Below are 18,319 nucleotides of genomic sequence, written 5' to 3' on the forward strand. Positions count from 1 at the left end.
TTTAGAGTAAGAGTAAATCCGGCTTCGACATTTTGATGATGGGCAGTTTCAAACTGAAAAAAATTCGCCAAAGATTGAAATAAAAATTCATCAACTCGTTCATTAATAATTATCGTGAGAATATATCTTTCCTTTTTTCTTAACTTCTTAAATCAAAGCAATAATTTAAAAATTATTACAAATAAACTTGTTTAAATTCTTTCATTGTTAAAGTTAAACTTGATGTTTTACCAGTGTCGTGAATCTAGAATATTTAAATATCGATTTGAATAATAACCACGATTCTCTCCAATTCATCAATCACGATATTCAACGAACCTCGATCCCCTGAAGAATTCCCTTGACTTTGGCCGAAAATCGCGGAGCCACGTTAAACGACATCCACTTATTCGTTTCGAAGCCAATGGCTGTGTCTCGAAATTCGGAGCAGCGTCAAAGACACGGGCAACACCGATAGACAGGTCGAGGGCGCGTCGTGGGTGGCGTTTTGAAATATGCATGGGCATCCCTTAGTACGTTTAGTAGGAAATTACGTAGGAACAACACGCGTCGCTTCTATAGCGTGCCGTTAATATTAACTACATCCCCTCTCGAGCATTATCCCAGGTGTAAAGGAAACGAGGTAGAAGCAGGTGGTGGCGGGTCGTCACTTTTAGGTTATCGTTTCGTACGTGTTCACGAAAATCGGCGATTCTGAACTCGTTGCCGGGTGTCCTTCTTAACTCATTTTCTTTTTTCCCACAATATAAAACAAAATCACTTGCCAATTGTTAACTCGAATTTTTTTCAATAAAACTATATAAATTTTAACGAAATAATCATTACATATAACCGTTAAAACGAATGAATAAATGGAGATATATCGTGGATGTTGTATCCTCTGAAACGAATTTTAATTTCCTTCGCCAGCATTATGGATTTCCAGGCGAAACTGTCATTCTCTTTGACTTCCTCGTTAAATTTTTATTTTTATTGTTTATTTTTTAAGATATTTTAAAGTCCAAAAATAATGAATCAGAATAAGAATAATAAAATTATGCAGACTATGATTAATGAAAAACCATATGGCTTAGGAGAATTAAGTTTGATTTGAATTCCATATCGCGAGTCTTCATATTTATCGTTAAAAATTACGAACAAGAATTGGAAAAAGGAAAAAGATTCGAATTGGATTATTCGAATGGAAATAAAGACAAGAGAGAAATTAATGAATTGCCGATTAATTGAGTAATTGGCAAACGAGTTTGAGAGGGAGCGGCGCGTAAACGAAGAATGGGATAAGAAATTGGCGGAGCGAAACCGCGACGAAGACGTTACATCATAGTCTGGTCCGGTTACGAAATGCCGTTTTGCACGCGAGCCGGGCTAAGCAACGAGGAGTTTAATTGCGACGTTTCGTGCAACCAGACTTTAAATAACTTGTTGCGGATTGGACAATTTAACGGCGCGAACGTTCCTTGCATAAAACGGGATTAAGGGCCGCGACGCGTATCGCGCCACTCCGCCACTTTGGGGGGGCTAGTGGTTCGGAAACAATGCGCGAAAATCCGTGCCGCCTTTAAGCAACACGATAAAGACTTATTCAAATGGTGTCCCTTCCTCCCCTCTCTCTCTTTCTCGTAGATAATTTTCACCTTCTCTCTTGAACGAAACGATCGTTCTCTGGTTAATTACGATCTCGACGAAGGGGATGATACTAATCGATAAATATATTTCGTTTGAAAAAAAGTGTTTTTTGTAGATTAAATATCGTACACATTATAAGATATATTTTAATAATTGTGTATTATATGTACATATACAATGTGTCCATATTTTATTTATAGATATACATATAAATGAATATGTTACGTATCTTTTTGAATTAATTCAATTTTCCAAGTGACTTTTTTTTGTAAAATTTTTTTTTATAAAAATATACGATACATACGTAACGACGCGTATAATAACACGCATACTACGTATAAAGAATAAAGAGGAGGGGACGGAGAAAAAAAATACGTATACGAAATGAATGAATTTTTACGCGAAATATCTCGATTTTTGAACGCAATATTATTTTTCGATTTCGCGATTAACAGGAAAAAAAATAATAACAACAACAAATCGAGTCAATATGGAAATTTCCTTTAAATTAAATCCGTATCCAAGGTGATGAGGATCTTTTTTTTTTTTTTTTTTTTTTTTTTTTTTTTTTTTTTTTTAAGAAGAAAATGAAATTCTAGATACTAGGGGGAAGTTGTTCGCTGCTAGTAAAATGGATTATATCTAACGCGAACAGTTGGCAGCAATTTCCATCAGCATCTCGAAAATTCGTATTTCGTAGACGGTATCGGGGGCGCCCGGACAAAAAGCATTAGCGGTTCTGCATACTGGCGCATCTAATCTATGAACGCAATGTAATCTCACGAGCGGTTGATGCTGCTAATGGCTGCCACGCCGGGCATCCTCGATTCCTTGAAATTTCGTGGACACTTAGTATATACGGGCCCTCCCCTCCCTCCCCCCCCCCTCGCTCCCTCTAACAAGAACCCTGTGGATCTCTCTGTGCGCACGGTAGAACACGCCATCTCTCCCGGAAATGCAGTCCAATCTCAATTTTCCCGCGCGCTCTTAGCATTAACATCGGTTGACCGACGATAAACTTCCACTCTATCTTCTCTCCCTTCTCTCGTTCCCCTCCCCTCAAGAAAATTCGCTCGACGATCATCGTCATCCTCGCTGCTCCATCCTCCCCCCTTCTTTCCCTCCAACTCCAAATTTTCAAATATTCCTCCTCCTCCTCCTCCTCCTCCTTCGTAATTTTCCTCGAGTTTTGTATCGCGCGAAAATGTAAATACAAACGCCGTGCATAATATCATAATATCACGAAAGGGGTGGGAAGTTGGTCTCGGCGACAAAGTCGGCGACGAATTCGCGTCTCGAAAACCGTGTGCCCGTTTCGATCGAAAGCATCGGGGGATCGTGAAAGGGGGAAGGGAACGTTTTGCAACGTTTCAGTGTTGCTCTAAACACCAGTTTTGATCGCGGTTTTCCCCGCGATTGCGTTCCCTCCCCCCCGGAAGCGCTATCTCCACGCTCTTTTCCCCTTAAAGAACATCTCCTCGCCGCGCATTCGACCCTCGTTTCAGCCACGTAGGTAGGGTGGATAGGTGGGTGGATGGTCTGGAAAACTATTGCAACTACTTGCAACGACCTGCTCTTAATGCTGCTGCGAACGAACAACGTTATTACGTTGTTTTTTTACGATTTTTGCGGATATTCCTGATACGCTGTTAGCATTCTTGGTATTGGGTACGATAACGATTTTTGTTCGTATCCCAAGTAATTTAAAATTGAATTGGAAATTTTTTTAGTAGAACAACTAATAGTGGGTTTTAGGAATGTTATTTGCGTACGATAATCGGCATAAAATTTTTTCCAAATTATTATTTTCTACACGATATCTCGAACGAAGTTGCAAACTTTTTCCTAGATTGAATCGTTTAAATAACATTTAAAGATCAATTTTATTCTCTTTGAACAAAAATCACCATGCTGCCGTGTCGCGTCGACTGCATCTATTTCGTATGTATTTATTCATTTTTGAGTCTTGCGGGATGAATTGTTTGATTCTGCTATTCTTTTTTTTTTTTTTTCCCTCTACTTCTTTTTTACGTTCGTCAATCATCGCACTTCTGCGATATATAGAAGGGAAAAAAAAGAAAAAAAAGAAAAAAAGAGCGAAGGGGAAAAAGTATCGAAGAGAAAAATTCGGAAAAAGCAAACGGAAAAAAATGGTGATCGCTGATGCGGTTCTCTTTGTTCGCAAACAGATTTCTCGAGCCCGTGGCTCCATTCAGATCGTGGCGGTTTTTATTTGAGAATTTTACAAATGGTTGTATGTCATCGCGCGAATTCTCGTTCGCTACGTCACAGGTATAATTGTTTTCCAGATCGTGCCGCAATTGGCGCGGAAATTTTGCTGCTCCTATTCACAATGAAATTGAAAAACCCGAGAGTGAGATGTTGGTGACAAAACGAATTGGTATAAAAAATTATCCAAGAACAAAAATCAAAAAAAAATGACGGTTCGTCGCTGAAAAAAGAAAAAAAAAAGAAAGAAAAGAAAAAAGAAAAAACATACGCTACAGATCTCTCTATTACTCGAATCAAATTCTTCTAAAAGATTATTTTCTGGAAAAATCGAAATAGTTCTCACACTGATTGAACACTTTTGAATGATAGATACGGAATAACGATTCTATGATGAATTAATTTTTGTACATATTTTATTTTAGATTGTATCATTTGTTTATTATTTGATCTGCATTCATTGTAAATTTTGTTTTTTTTTTTCGTTTTTATGTCGAAAATTAAAGATCTTATCTTATATAATTATGATTTATAATTTTATGATTATTGTTATTAATGTTTTCATAGTTGTTATTAATGTTTCATATCTTTCGTTTAATCGATATATTTTCTTATGAATGTGTATTTTCTATAATCGTTTCCTTCGTTGCATGCGAAGATATCTATCTTTTCTTTTGTTTAATTTTAACTATAGCACGTTTCCTAATAGTGGAACAGTGGATTCTGTGGTATTGATTTTGATTCCCCGTTTTCTTAACCAACATTCTCATTTTATTAAGGTGAATACGTTAAGATGTTTAATTTTCTCGTCGTAGATTTCTTCGTCCAGATTCTGAATCTTTGTTCAGGAAGCTTGAGCTACAACAATTATCCAAGAATCAAATTAAAAAAAACAAGTAAACTCTATTGATCTTATCATTGAAAAATTGAAATACCTTTCTCGTTCAAAACACGAATAAATGAATCATCTCTTATACTCGCTGAATCAATCAAATTCTCGAAATAATTAATTTTTAATCGAAATAATTATTCCGTTTGCCGAATATCAAACCACCTCAAAGATACTTTAACGAATTTAACCAAAGAATAACAGCAAAATTCATCATCCGCAAAAAAAAAGCAAAATAAAAAAGAAAATCCTTAAAAACATATCTCCCATTAATCTCTCTGTCAATCGAATTCTCGATTTCGAGGGAATATCAAAACGTTTGACACACGACCCGCGTCCAAAATCTCGAGTCGCATCTGAAACGTAAATATAGAATTCGAATTTAACCGAAAAAAAAAAAAAGAATTAAATTCATAGTTAAAAAAAAAAAATCTCTATCATTAATCCTTCTGTCGATCGAATTTTTTCGAACCAAATATCAAAATATTCTCCCTCTTCAAAACACGAGCGACGTGCCCCTTGTCCAAAATCTCGAGTCGCATCTGAAACGTAAATATAGAATACTTCGAATTTAATTGAAAAAAAAAGAAAAACCAAATATCAAAATATTCTCCCTCTTCAAGATACGAGCGACGTACCCCTTGTCCAAAATCTCGAATCGTATCTGAAACGTAAATATAGAATACTTCGAATTTAATTGAAAAAAAAAAAAAAAAATAACAAAATTCATAATTAAAAAAAAAAATCTCTATCATTAATCCTTCTGTCGATCGAATTTTCTCAAACCGAATATCAAAATATTTTCCCTCTTCGAGCGACGTGCCCTTTGTTCAAAATCTCGAATTGCATCTGAAACATAAACATAAAATACTTCGGATTTAATTGAAAAAAAAAAAAAACCAAATATCAAAATATTCTCCCTCTTCAAGACACGAGCGACGTGCCCCTTTCTCCAAAATCTCGAGCCACGAGTCTGAGACGAAAATTCGGGACTGTGTCGGCTTCGAATTTCCAAGGTTCGACACGGTGGTGGTAACGTTAACAAGGATCACAGTGGCGTGTGTCCGTGTGTGTATCTGGTACGGGTAGGAGCGGCGTTTAATCTCAATTTCCGGGTGTTCCAAGGCGCGCCGGCTGACGAGCAGTAAATAGGTAGCTCGCTCGTGCTACACCCAAATGCATTCTCGTTGCCGCTCTGTTTCCCGTTTTCCCTCTTCTCTCACCCCTCACATTCTATGCCTCTCTGTTCCTTCTTCTTCTTCTTCTTCTTTCTCGCGAGCGCGTCTTCTTCCTTTGGGCGAGAGGGGTGTGCAGGTGAGACGCGTTGGTTAAACGGGCCACGTTTCCGCAGTACTCTTCGAGACGACTTTCTTCCCGCGAGACTCTCGAATTCTCTTCGTTCAACTCCTCGAGGATATTTCAGATTCTCAACTGCTCTTTGTAATTTTCTTATTAATCCGTTCTTGCGCGTTTAACTTCATGTTCTATATATCTCGTGACGGGAGGGAAAAAATTTCAAGGCTCGCAAGACTTGTTTTCTTCTTCTTTTGATAAGAGTTTATTTATTTATTACGTAACGAGTGATTTAATCAAGCACGAGGAAAATATAATCGAATCGATATGTTGGAGGATGAAAAAGTGAACTTAACTTCGTTCTTAGAGAGATTCGAATCGTTCCTCGAAAATTATAATTTTTAGATTATATCAATATTGCAAATAAACGATACGTATAGGTGTGTACCATGATCATGCTCGTCGTCTCTTCACTTTTGCGATACAATTTAGATAAATACTTTAACTTTCTTTAAAATTAGCAACGACGCAGATTAAATTCTTTCGATCAAGGCGGACTCGAACGAGCGGAGTAGCTGGTAATCCCCGGTATCCGGAAGGACTAAACAAGTCCTGCTTATAAACTCACCGTTGTCGAGAAGCTAATCACGGTGACTTAGCGACCGCTTAATGCCCATTAGCCAACACCTTCGCCACCGTGTTTCTTTCCGAGCGAGCGACAATTAACTCGCCTCCCTCCACATTTTCCACCGGCCAACTTTCCCCGTAAATCCGTCTTTCAGCGAGTAATTCTTGATCCCCTTCTTTCCCCGTGGAAGATTATGTTTCATGATCGAAAAAAAGAAAGAAAGAAATCGGTCGTGTCGATATAAAAATGACAAAAAAAAAAAAAAAAAAAAAAGGAATTAAAAATCTGCATCGTTGACAGAATATCGAAAAACAGACGGCAAAGCCGGAATTCTCTTTCACGAAGAATCCCCGGTATGTGTAACGTTGTTTTACTGCGATCGGCGGCGATATACTGATAAATTTGTCGAGCAAATACACGAGTCTTGGACCGGGTACACGCATAAACGCCCCCGCGTATTTTCCCATCGAATCCGGATGAAAATGATCCGTGATGGACGAGCGACGCGTACGTTCGCCAGATTAAATCGTTCCACTACTACGTTTCCCCAAAATTGAAACCGTTTCCGTATCTTCGATGCCTAAACTCTCGATACTCGACGAGTCGTCAGATCGACGAATAAACAAGCGTGAGGCCGATAATATCGAAGAAAGGATCTTTCTTCCCTCCCTCTCTCTCTCTCTCTCTCTCTCTCTCTGCTTGCAAACAATGAAAAAGAAAAGAGCGAAGTATCCTTATGGATCCATTTAATTTTCATAACTCGTAAATAGTAAGAGAGAAAACATTAAAGCATTGGTCTTGCACGTTGCAGAGCAAGAAACCGACGTAACCTGAGTTTAATAACTTTCTTCTGCAACTATCATCGATCACGCACGAATATCGTTTTTTATTTATTTATTTATTTATTTTATTTATACTTTGCCGATTCGTCTCATTGAAGCGTTAGAGTGTTTTCCGGCTGGTGTAAGCGACTCTTCCGCCTTAAAGCGGCGAAGTTTGGAAATAAACGAGACGCGGAATCGATGTTTGCGGTGAAATTGAATCGCTTATCATCCCCGGATCACCATTCATTCGTGGAATCTCCGGGCTCCCGTTCCCGCCGGCATAATATTGATATTAAATTTCCAAGTTATTCGATATCGATCATCAATCATGGTGACGTCGAGCGGGAAACAAGATTCGAGCGGAGGGGGGTGGGGAGGGAGGGGAGGAAAAGGAGAAAAACGGTACCTGTTGCGCGATAGGGTTACGCGCGAGGATGGGATGTTTCGCGATCGGGGAAATCGCTTCGAATTAAACACAATAGATCGATTATTGACCGATCACCTGAAAGGAGGGAGAATATAGTATAGTGTTTCGAGATTGAGTTATCACTGTGATATATATTTTTGTGAGATATCGCGCGAGGTAGATACATTATTCGAAGGATGCCAAACATCTTCGTCTATCTAAATTAATTCGAGGGTAAAAATATATTGGAAGATTATGGAAAGTAATTTTTTGAAAATGAAACAACAACTACGTTTAAGAGTAACTATCATTCGAAACTTTATTTTTCGAAGCTTTTCAGACACACTCAAATACACCCTTTCCTTTCGTAATAGTATTTTGAAACTTTAATAAAATGAAGTACTAGTAGAAATATCTGTTACAATTCTTTTCACTTTTACGTGTTCTCGAAAAAGAATTTTGAAAGAAGATCATTATAATAGAATACAAATCTATCGAAGAACAGGTTACGATGATATTGACACATTGTTGACGCAATTCGTTAATTAGAATCGTCATTGCCAGTTACAATTAATCAAAGACGTTTAAAAAAGTATTATAATTAAAAAAGTATTATAATTATATAAAATCGAGCAGGGAGGGAAGGGAGTATTATCAGAAATTTTTTTATCGCTGTCTATCACGCTACGACGCGCAAGAAGCAAGGGAAATACACCTGTTGCTCGCGGCCATCGATAGACCTATCCAGAAGCTTTTTAAAAAGCAACGGCTCCCCGGCCCCATAACCATTGAAATTTATCTACTTTATCGCAAATCGCTTCAAACAAAGGGTATTCGTTCGAAGGGATTAAATCGGGACAAATTGACAATCGTTCGAATTCCTCTCCGTTCTTCCTTCGTCTTCTTTCTACCTTCGTCGCAAATATAATCAAAAAGTTGATTCACAACACTGAAAAAAACCTAAGTAGGCTAAAGTAAACTAAATAATTGTATTCTGATCGCCGAATGAATAATATGAGCGATCGCAAGGATAACCACAAATAATAGTAGATCCAATAAAAGCTGAAGCAGTGCTGTTCAACCGCAGCCTCAGCCTCGGCGTATTTGTGAGCCAATACTGAGAGGCCAAAGCTACTAGGGGACTAGAAAATTAACAGAATGGAACTTGAAACGTTAGGCCAGGTGCTGTTCGTTAATTACTCGTACGAGAGTGATCCGCGGCCAATGGATAATATAGTAGATGCTGAAGCTGCTCAACCGAGCTGTTGTGGTTATTCGAGTTGCAATGATGAAGATCAAGTCACGAAATCGTTGAAGTAGAGATTTGACATCGGATCTATCATTTTACCAGCAGCAACAACAACAATAATAATAATAATAAAAAATAAAGCTAAGTGTTCTTGACTCTAATCCTAATATATTTATTACGTCTACGAGATTATTATATATTTATAAATATAATTCAACAGCGTTAGCCTGTTAAAATTCTAACTGCTCCAAAAAAGAAAAAAAAAAAAAATTATCCAACAGCAAATTTCACTTTCAACGAAAAAAAAATAACTTCCGAAATAAGCTCTCAAGAATCATACATATTCTCAAAACATATTCACGCCCTTGGTGATTCAAGAGAAATCTCGAGTAGGAGCGAAAAGAGGGCAGCACCCCCTCTTTCCCCCTTTTTTTCCCCCTCGCCACCACTTTTCTCGCGTGAAACGCGAGAGCAGATTCGCAAGCGGCGTGAAAAGAAAAAATAAGGCCAATGTTTCCAGTTATGCCGCCGGTTACAAGCGGCAGTGTCTCGCGTTACAAGCTCGCCTTCTATGCAATTATGTTCAACAACGGTGGAGAGGAAGGGGAGGGGAAAAAAAAAAAAAAAAAAGAAACGGTCTTGCCCTTCGTCTTCATTTTTCGCGCGATAAAACGTGCTGCCGGGGAAAACTCGTTTTCGCAAACGAAAAAAGGCAGGGCGCGGAAAAACTGCTGTCGCGCGCCAACGAAGGGGCAAAGAGAGAGGGGTGGGGGAAGAGGGTGAAAGCAACGTTTCGCAGAAACGGCCGCTAACAATTATGCTCGAAACGCGTTAATTTTTGCGCAACTGAGAAAGCCAATAACGCTAAGTGACGCGACAAATTTCATCCCCTTTTCTCTCCCTTCCTCTTTCTCTGATATTTCACGGGACGAGCTTCCATCGTGCCTCGAAAACTGGATTTTATTTATCTCGACGATTTATTGTTTACGTCCGGCTAACGCGTTTATCTACACCGGTGGATCTCTTTCTGCGAGATTAAAACCGGCGAATTATCGTCGAGAGGGAAGTGGTCGCGTGGATTTTATCACGATGTATACGGACGAAGTACGGATGGAAAATTTAAGGGATTGAGAATTCCGGATAGCAAAAGTTGGTAGATACGCAAAGGTAGATACGCAAAGATATATAAATATAGGCGAAGCTTATGTTTATTAAATTACGCGCGATTTCATTTTGCAATTTAATTTTATATTAGATACAGTAAATTATTTTTATAGAGATTTATCACGCTTTGAGAAAAATAAGATCGAATAGTTTTATACGTATTAGTTTCTATAATCTTAAATTTTTCTTCTCCGAATATAGCGTTAAAGGTTGTAACAGCTTTTCGACCATCTCGTGCTTTTAGCTTAATGATAATCGATGAGAAAACTTTTATCGATTTGCGTATCGTTTTACGAGAAAAAGATCTAACGTGACCTTGTTTAAAACTTTGTATATCGTATCTTTTTTTTTTCAAAAGAGCGTGTCCCATGCAAAATTTATTCGTCTATTTTTTGTGAAAGAAGTATAACCAAATTTCCAATTAAATTCTCTCTCAAATAAATTTTCTATTGATGTTAAAATTTCGAATTTCGAATTTTACAAAGAAGCGTAAAAAAATGATAATTTAGAAAAAGTATTCAAAAATTGTAGATCTTCTTACTGTTGTGGGTTTTCTTCTCTGTTGCTTATTACATCAAAATACGTTCGGTAAAAAGAGTCCAATTTAAAAAACCTATTATTTCAAGTTATATACGAACGAAAGAATAATTATAATTCCGCCATTAATAACCGTAAAAGCACCATTATGAAATATTTACTCGAATCGCTATATTAGCAACACCTATAAAATAAACTACCGAAATAAAAAGATTGCCATTTTTACCATTTATTCATCAAGAAATCTCGCAAAACACGCTCCTTCGGGCGCTTATTCCCTTCAAAATTACCAGATACACCTCTACACCTCTGCGTTTTCTCGAGGAAACGACGAATAAAATATCCCCCGGGGATAGTGCGTTACCGCCACGGCGCAGAGGGGTCGCGGCGCAAAAGAAACGGATCTCTCTCTTTCTCTCTCGGTCGATTCGTCTTCGCCGCGGAAAACTCGAGCGAGCAACTACGTTTCCGAAGCTTCTTCGTAGCGGCGAGGCACGAGCTTAACACGATGTAAGCCGTGGCTGTGCGCGGATATATCGCGGTTTCCGCGGCCCGTTCCTATCCATAAAGAATGTAAGCTTCCACGGAGACTCGTATACTTTCCCGTGGCGCAATAAAGGCGACTCTCGGGATCCAAAAATTTCATGCATACGATATAAAGTATAAACGGCGACTTCATCATCCCGGACGTTTCGCGCCGCGTTTATGCATTTTCTTTCCCCCTCCCTTCCTCCACACAGCTTTGCGTGCTCGCTCGATTTTCCACACAGCTCGAGAGCTGTGCGTGGGGGTGATCGATCTCGAAATCTCTCGCGAGTTTCACCCCTCTCCCGCTCTCGTTCCGATTGTGCGCGCTGTACACGTAGAAAGGAAATAAGAAGGCGGGAGAAAGGGACGTTATCGAGGGGTACGTAGGGGTTTGAAATATGCAGAGGGTTAAGGTGAATTGTTTTTCGGAGTAATGTGGATGGAGGCCTTCTCTCCCTCGAACGTCAAAGGGATATTCCGCGCGGGTATCGACACGGTTCGAGTTTCCAGGGTCAAGGGGGTGTCCCGATCCTGACTGGAACTGTCATCCCGCGAAAATTGCCCCTCATCCGTGGAATTTCCTGACACCTTGTTTCGCTATTTCGAAAATTTTTCCCCCTTTGAGACGGTCACGGACCGAGGAAATGCCGTTTCCTCCCGTCCCGAGAAATTGAACGTTCAACGATGGGAACGTTTTCTCTCGAACCTTTCGTTCTCGAGCACGTTCTGCTTCGTTTTCCTCGAGGAGAGAGGAGAGCCTTTCAAGCGGACCCTGCTTGGTTTGAACCTTGCCTCCCTTCTGGAAATTGGATACGAATATTCGTTTTATAACGAGTATTATTTAGCGGAGAACGACGACGGTGTTCAAGATTTCTTTCGACGACGATTTTCAATGGATTTTTTTCGTCCACCCGATCGGCCAACCTGATTTCGACGTTCCAGTAAAATTTCGTCACCGGAATACCGCGGCTGAATTTCCGCGAAAAGTCGTTTCGCCGACAAACGACTGTTTACGATAACGACCACAGTTTTTGGCTTCTAACCCCGTGTGCGGAATATTTAAGGAAGCTATCTTAGGAGAAACGTACGTTTCGGCTGGTGAGAATTCATGAATTCGCAAAAAAAAAAAAAAAATCACCGCCGCCATTTTTCTCTATTTAGAGAAGATTATCAAGGAGGATTTGATATATAATCGTCGTTAAATATTACAAATTCAGATTCATCGCCGAATTTAGAACGAAACGAAACACGGAGACAAAATTCTTGTTTGCTTCTCGAAACTTCTTATAATAAATATTTTTTAACGTGCATAAAGATTAGATTTGTTTTCAATAACTTTCTCTTTTTTAACAAATGTTTCTTTGTAGAATTTTTTTCACTCCATCCATAATGCGGATATTCGTCAGAAAATGGTTAAACGAGGGGAGGGAAGGGAGACGAAAATGAGGGAGAATCGGGAGCATAGTGGTTGAACAGCTGCGGGCAGGGAGTAGAACCCGGTTTCGGGGACCTGGTTTAAGAGACTTTGACCGCCGAACAGGTTTTGAAGCGAAGCGTGGGTGCACAGCCCAGGGCGTTCCTCGATAAATTTGATGAAAAAGTTTCGCTCGGCGGCGGGATGGCGCGCGACACCGCCTCCGGCGAGAAAACGATACCTTTTCCGAGTTTCATGTCACCAGGCTTGATAACGACGTTCCGACCCGTGAAAAGCTTAAACGTCGCTTGTTCCTCTCCTTCTTTCCTCCGGCCTTAAACTCTTTTTGCCTTTTTCCCTTCGATTTTTTTTCCTTTTTTTTTTTCTTTTTTTTCTTTTTTGACGTGGCGACGATTCTTTCTCGAGAATCGAGGCTGACGATGATAAAACGAATCGGAAAAAGATGATAAAAGAACGGTGTTCTTTTAGAGATAAAACGGAGTAATTCCTCCGTGCGAGCGCGGAAATGCCAAATATAAAACGTAAGTTAAATTACGTCTTTATATATTTTTTACGTACACACTTTACATCACGAAACATTCGCACGAAATCACGAGTGAAACTTCGATCTTTTTACAAAAGAAAAATCTTGAAGAGAAATTAAAAATTTTGTCACAAAAACCCGCTCAGAAGATAGAGGAAACGATGCCGTTGAAATCCCTTTTCGATTTATCCCGATATCTCGATCCATTGCCGAGATATAAGGATTCGAAGTTTCTATAGCGTCTCTATAGCGCGCGGAGATTATGAATGGGCTCGTGACCTACATTTTTTCCTGGAAATGCGTACTACGCCCTACCATGAATCGTGCGCTACACTTATCTAGGAATCGCGTCTGTCGCTTGTCTGCAGTTTGGGATAGGTCAGTGAGACGGGGTGCGAGCGAGAGGTCCGAGCAAGCGACAAGGACGCAGATAGTAAACGATTAAAAATTACACTTTTCTTTACACGACGATATCTCGGAAACCGGAAGTCGTATCGAAATAATTCAAAAAGCGCTTCAAAGGGTAAGGTTCTGCGCTTCTAACGAACGTTCGTTCGTTGACCGGAAGTTATTATTTTCGAAGTTACAACGGTTTAAAGTTTTCCTAATTTTAATAGGATTTAATCGAGTTTGAACTAAATGATTGAATGTTACACTTTTCTTAAGACGATGATATCTCGGGAACCGGAAGTCGTAACGGGATAAATCAAAAAGCGTTTTAAAGGGCAAGGATCCGTGCTTCTAACGATCGTTCATTCGTCGACCGGAAGTCGCTATCTTCGGAGTTACAGCGGTTCAAAGTTTTTCAAATTTTAATAAGATTTAATCGAATTTTAAGATAATCTACGCCATAAATACGGTTTATTTATAGAAGAATATTGCTCGCAATGATCTTATTAACGATATATTAATAAGGTTCTAAATTAATTCGAAAAGTTCTCTAATTAAAGTTAAAGTTAAATTAACTTAGATATTTAATTATATTGATCAAATGAATTTTACGAGCTCTCCAAACTAATACCCAATCCTGTACCTCTATAATAAACGTGTACAACGTGTGAAAAATATATATTTGCATAAAAGAACAAAAGTAAAGCCGAAATTGTCGCAATGTCTCGCCTTGCCTTCTCTTTTACAAATTTAAAACTAAAGTAGATATGTTTAGAACATAAGCGCAAAGTTTATTATACTGATTACCGCCAAGCAAATGTTTTCCGTTCCAATAGTGTCTGTGAAGTTTGTCCGTGAGGAGGAGGGCGGGGAGGGTGGTAGGGGCGTATAATGCATAATAAAGCCGAAAATCAGAGACAGCAGCGCATTAATTAAAAGGGGAATTAATTAAAGTTTCGCTGCATTCCCGGTGAGGGTTACGTGTCGTTAGCAGAGTCGATCAGGGTCCGCGGTCCCCGATAAATAAACAATTTTCGGCCAGGTAATGGACGGGGCCGCGTGTTATTGCTCGAATCCCATTAGCCGAGGGCAAAAAGGAAAGGCAGATAACGCTAACAAACTTCGGTGATCGCAGTGCAATTGGAATTTCAATATTTCGCGAATCGATTATCAAGCGGGGATGGTGGTGGTAGTGGTGGTGGTCCACGAGCAACTACTACTATACCTACAATCGAGTACTAGTGCCCAACGCAACATCGTTCGATTCTGAATTATAGGGAATTACACAGGGTCACGCCCACCGTTCATGAAATATTAACGATTCGATTCACCCGCTCCGCGACTCCGACGTTGCTGCCTTTCGGTTTACCCACTTTTCCCATCCCGATGATATAAAACTAGTTATAATACGCTTTCGTTTCGTAATGATGAAACGTTTCTGTCTCCATTGTTTTAATCTCGATGTTCGAATCTCAATGGAATCGTAAGGTGGTTCGTCCATAACCGAGTTCTCCCTTCAAACATCGAAGAAACAAAGGTAGAAGGAGAATGCCTTACAGCCTTTGATATCCAATCTCTCTTCTCTTCTCTTCTCTTCTCTTCTCTCTTTGCATCGATCGCCATCTTGTGCGTCCATTTCTCTGGTTTCTCTTGCACGGGAAAGAAGAACCTTGGACTCTCTGTCCTTGCTTTTTCGAGCAACCCTTTCTCCGTCCCCATTTCACCCTCGTAGGTGGTCGTAGTTACTGCGTCCCCGTTTCGTTCTCCAGCGTGCGCTTTATGCAGTAAATTGCCAGGTAGCGACGAGCTCTATGCTAATATCCTTACTCCTCCGCGAATCTAGTGTGGTCCCAAAGGCGAGGAAAGTTCTCGACGACACGGCCATGTTTGTCGAGGACGAAACCTTGTCATCTAGGTCACATCTAGGGTGGGAAGAATTGGTTAATTCCTCACGATTTGGCGTTTGTTCGGGGTGAAGTTTCTTCCTTTTATCCCTGCCGGATCACTGGCACCATTGGTCGAATACCATTCGAATTTATCTACGTGGAATCGATAATTTTCACGAATGCTAAACCGTGATGATTTATTAGGTTTACAGTGGCGTTGCTCGCGTGTCGCCACTGAAACTATCCTGGCCTACGATATTAGGTCGATGATGATGATCAGTCTGGTCGGGAGTCGCGGTTCATTCGCCAGAGATACCTAAATTTCGTTACAGAAACGACAGATAGCCGGTTCGTCGTGGTGATTAGTTACAACGGTTGAAGATCTTGCGGTTAAAAGGATACATTTTTCACAATTTCTCATTTATTTAAAACAAATTTGTTTACCCAATTTTTGAAAAATTTCGCTAGCGCGTGGTATGAGATAATGATAAAATATACACGTTTTCGTATAAAAGTGAGTCATATTGCGAACAGTTGGAGGGATCTCTTTACCGCAACTGTCCTCGATTTATTTTTTTATCAGTGGAAAAAGTCTACGATGATAAACGAAGCATTAAACGAGATTCCGTTTTCAGTCTGTTTGATTAAATTTTCCGTTTTGTTTATTCACGCTCCACGTTATTTATTCAGATTAACCCTCGGTTCGGCCTCGACCGACGCCAGGTCTTTTTTCGATCCATTTGATCCATCGACTCGATCCCGAACTCCGTTTTTATATCGCTGAAATATGAATACGCGGGAACAAAGAAATACAACAACAACAACAAACACAACTGTGAAAATGCGAAAAGTGTAAAAGAAGAAGAAGAAAAAAAAAAAAAAAAAAGATTTATCTGAAAATACGAATCGCAAAATGAAAGAAAACATTCTGGTACGCGATACACGCGACGTTGTATTCCTAACCATAACCCACAAACACTATCACAACTAAATTCTCAATAATAATAAGTATCCGTGTTTTCGTGCTTCTCATCTTCCCCCCCCCCCCCTATTTCAAACATTTTTTTCCAACATTTTCGACAAAATACCTCCAACGGACGGAAAAGGATTAAAAAAGAGAGGGAGACGGTTGATCGATTCGAAAGGGAGACCGAAATACCGAAGGATTTGGAATTCGCGCGAGTATGATGATCGCCGACAAAGGACACCCGTAATACGCGCGCATATTTTCGCAGCATGTGCAATGTAGTATAACGCAGTCGAGCGATATTAAGCGTCTCTCTCTCTCTCTCTCTCTCTCTCTCTCTCTCTCTCTCTCTCTCTCTCTCTCTCAATCTCTCCCGTTCGAGGGCATCAAACGGGAATTATGTTACAGCAATGAGGGCGTAACGACAGGTTGTTCGCGAAGGAAAAATCGTCAAACGTTTTCACCGAAAAAGGCAAAAAAAAAGAAAGAAATGACGGGGTGGACGAACGACGGGCATATAATGATGGTGCGCTGAGCACAGTCGCTCTGGATCACAAGATTCGCGAGCGTTTTTGAAAACTCGACTCGACTTTATCCCTCTCTCTTTTCCTCTTTCTCGCCCCAGCAAAATCCTCCTCCCCGAGACGAGAACGCTCCGGCAAAACAATGAACTCTCTCTCTCTCTCACGACAAAAGTTGAAAATCGAGATTAACGAACGGTATTGTTAGGGGAATTAGACGGAGGAGTATAGCGAGGAGCTTAATTATTCAAAATTATGTTATTATTCGTTAGTTCGTCATTCATTCACGTTGAAAGTGGATCGTTGATTGGGAATTCGATTTATTCTTGATTCTTACGATGTTCAGAAAACAGAAGGAGACACGTTGCTCACCTTGCTCGTTTAAAATAGGATCGTATCATGTATGATTCAGTTATAATCTCTGACAATCAAATTTTAAATCGTCAAACTTTCGTTTCGAGATTTCTGTAATATAAGATATTTCCTATAATTTTACATTTACGAATTTAATTTAACGGTCAAACTACGTGCATATTCTTCTTATATTCGTTTCCAAATTATATCCTCTTAACTTGCTCTTCATTTTAATTAAAATCTATCTTTTCGCTATAGAATCTTTCATATGAAAAAGACTCGAGGCACCGATAATATTTTACTTTCACTCGATAATCACTTCGAAACGATGTTTCCAATCTCACTTCTCCTCACAACGAAACAACCATATCAATCCTATGATCGTTTAAAAGTGACACACGTCAAATGTCCAATTTCTCTTACAACATTCGCGCGACTCTTGAGGGATGAAAGCCTCGAGTTTCAAACTCGAGTTCATGGTGGAGGCGCAGCAAGATAAATTCGGGTGCGGATTTCGAGCGCGAGGCCGCCGAAAAAAAAAAAAAGAAGAAATTGCGGGCAACGAGGCCGACGAGGACACGGCGCCCACAGTTATTGGACGCGGCGTTTTAACTTCCGGCGGCGGAAGGGCGGCTCGAGTGGCTTCGTGTCCGTTCGTCGCACGAGGAAGAAGAGCACTCTGGGAGCCAGTCGCAGCGTGAAACGAGAGCGTTTCGAAACGCTCCTCCACCGAAGAATTCTAGTTTATCCCTAGAACAGACCGAGAAAAACCGTTTCTTCCGCCTCGAAAACCCTTTTTCCCTCCCTCACTCCCTCCACTGTTCCACCAAGTGGCGCCTCCAAGTGGCGATCAAGAGAAGAAGCGACGTT

General features: G+C 39.9%; 2 protein-coding genes across 7 annotated transcripts in view; one reads left to right on the forward strand and one right to left on the reverse strand.

The window, feature by feature from the left end:
• The window catches only part of LOC122715972 (lachesin-like), a 312,154-nt gene that overhangs the window by 283,996 nt on the left and 9,839 nt on the right, over positions 1-18,319 (forward strand). The window lies entirely within an intron of this gene.
• LOC122715971 (COP9 signalosome complex subunit 2) overlaps positions 5,502-18,319 on the reverse strand; it is a 68,648-nt gene continuing 55,830 nt past the window's right edge. Inside the window, exon 11 of the mRNA XM_043938607.1 lies at positions 5,502-5,593. The gene's annotated coding sequence lies outside the window, so the exon portion shown is untranslated. The remainder of the gene's footprint in view (positions 5,594-18,319) is intronic.

The sequence above is a fragment of the Apis laboriosa genome, unplaced genomic scaffold, assembly GCF_014066325.1.
Source record: "Apis laboriosa isolate Shangri-la unplaced genomic scaffold, ASM1406632v1 scaffold40_cov151, whole genome shotgun sequence".
NCBI classification, from domain to species: Eukaryota; Metazoa; Arthropoda; class Insecta; order Hymenoptera; family Apidae; genus Apis; species Apis laboriosa.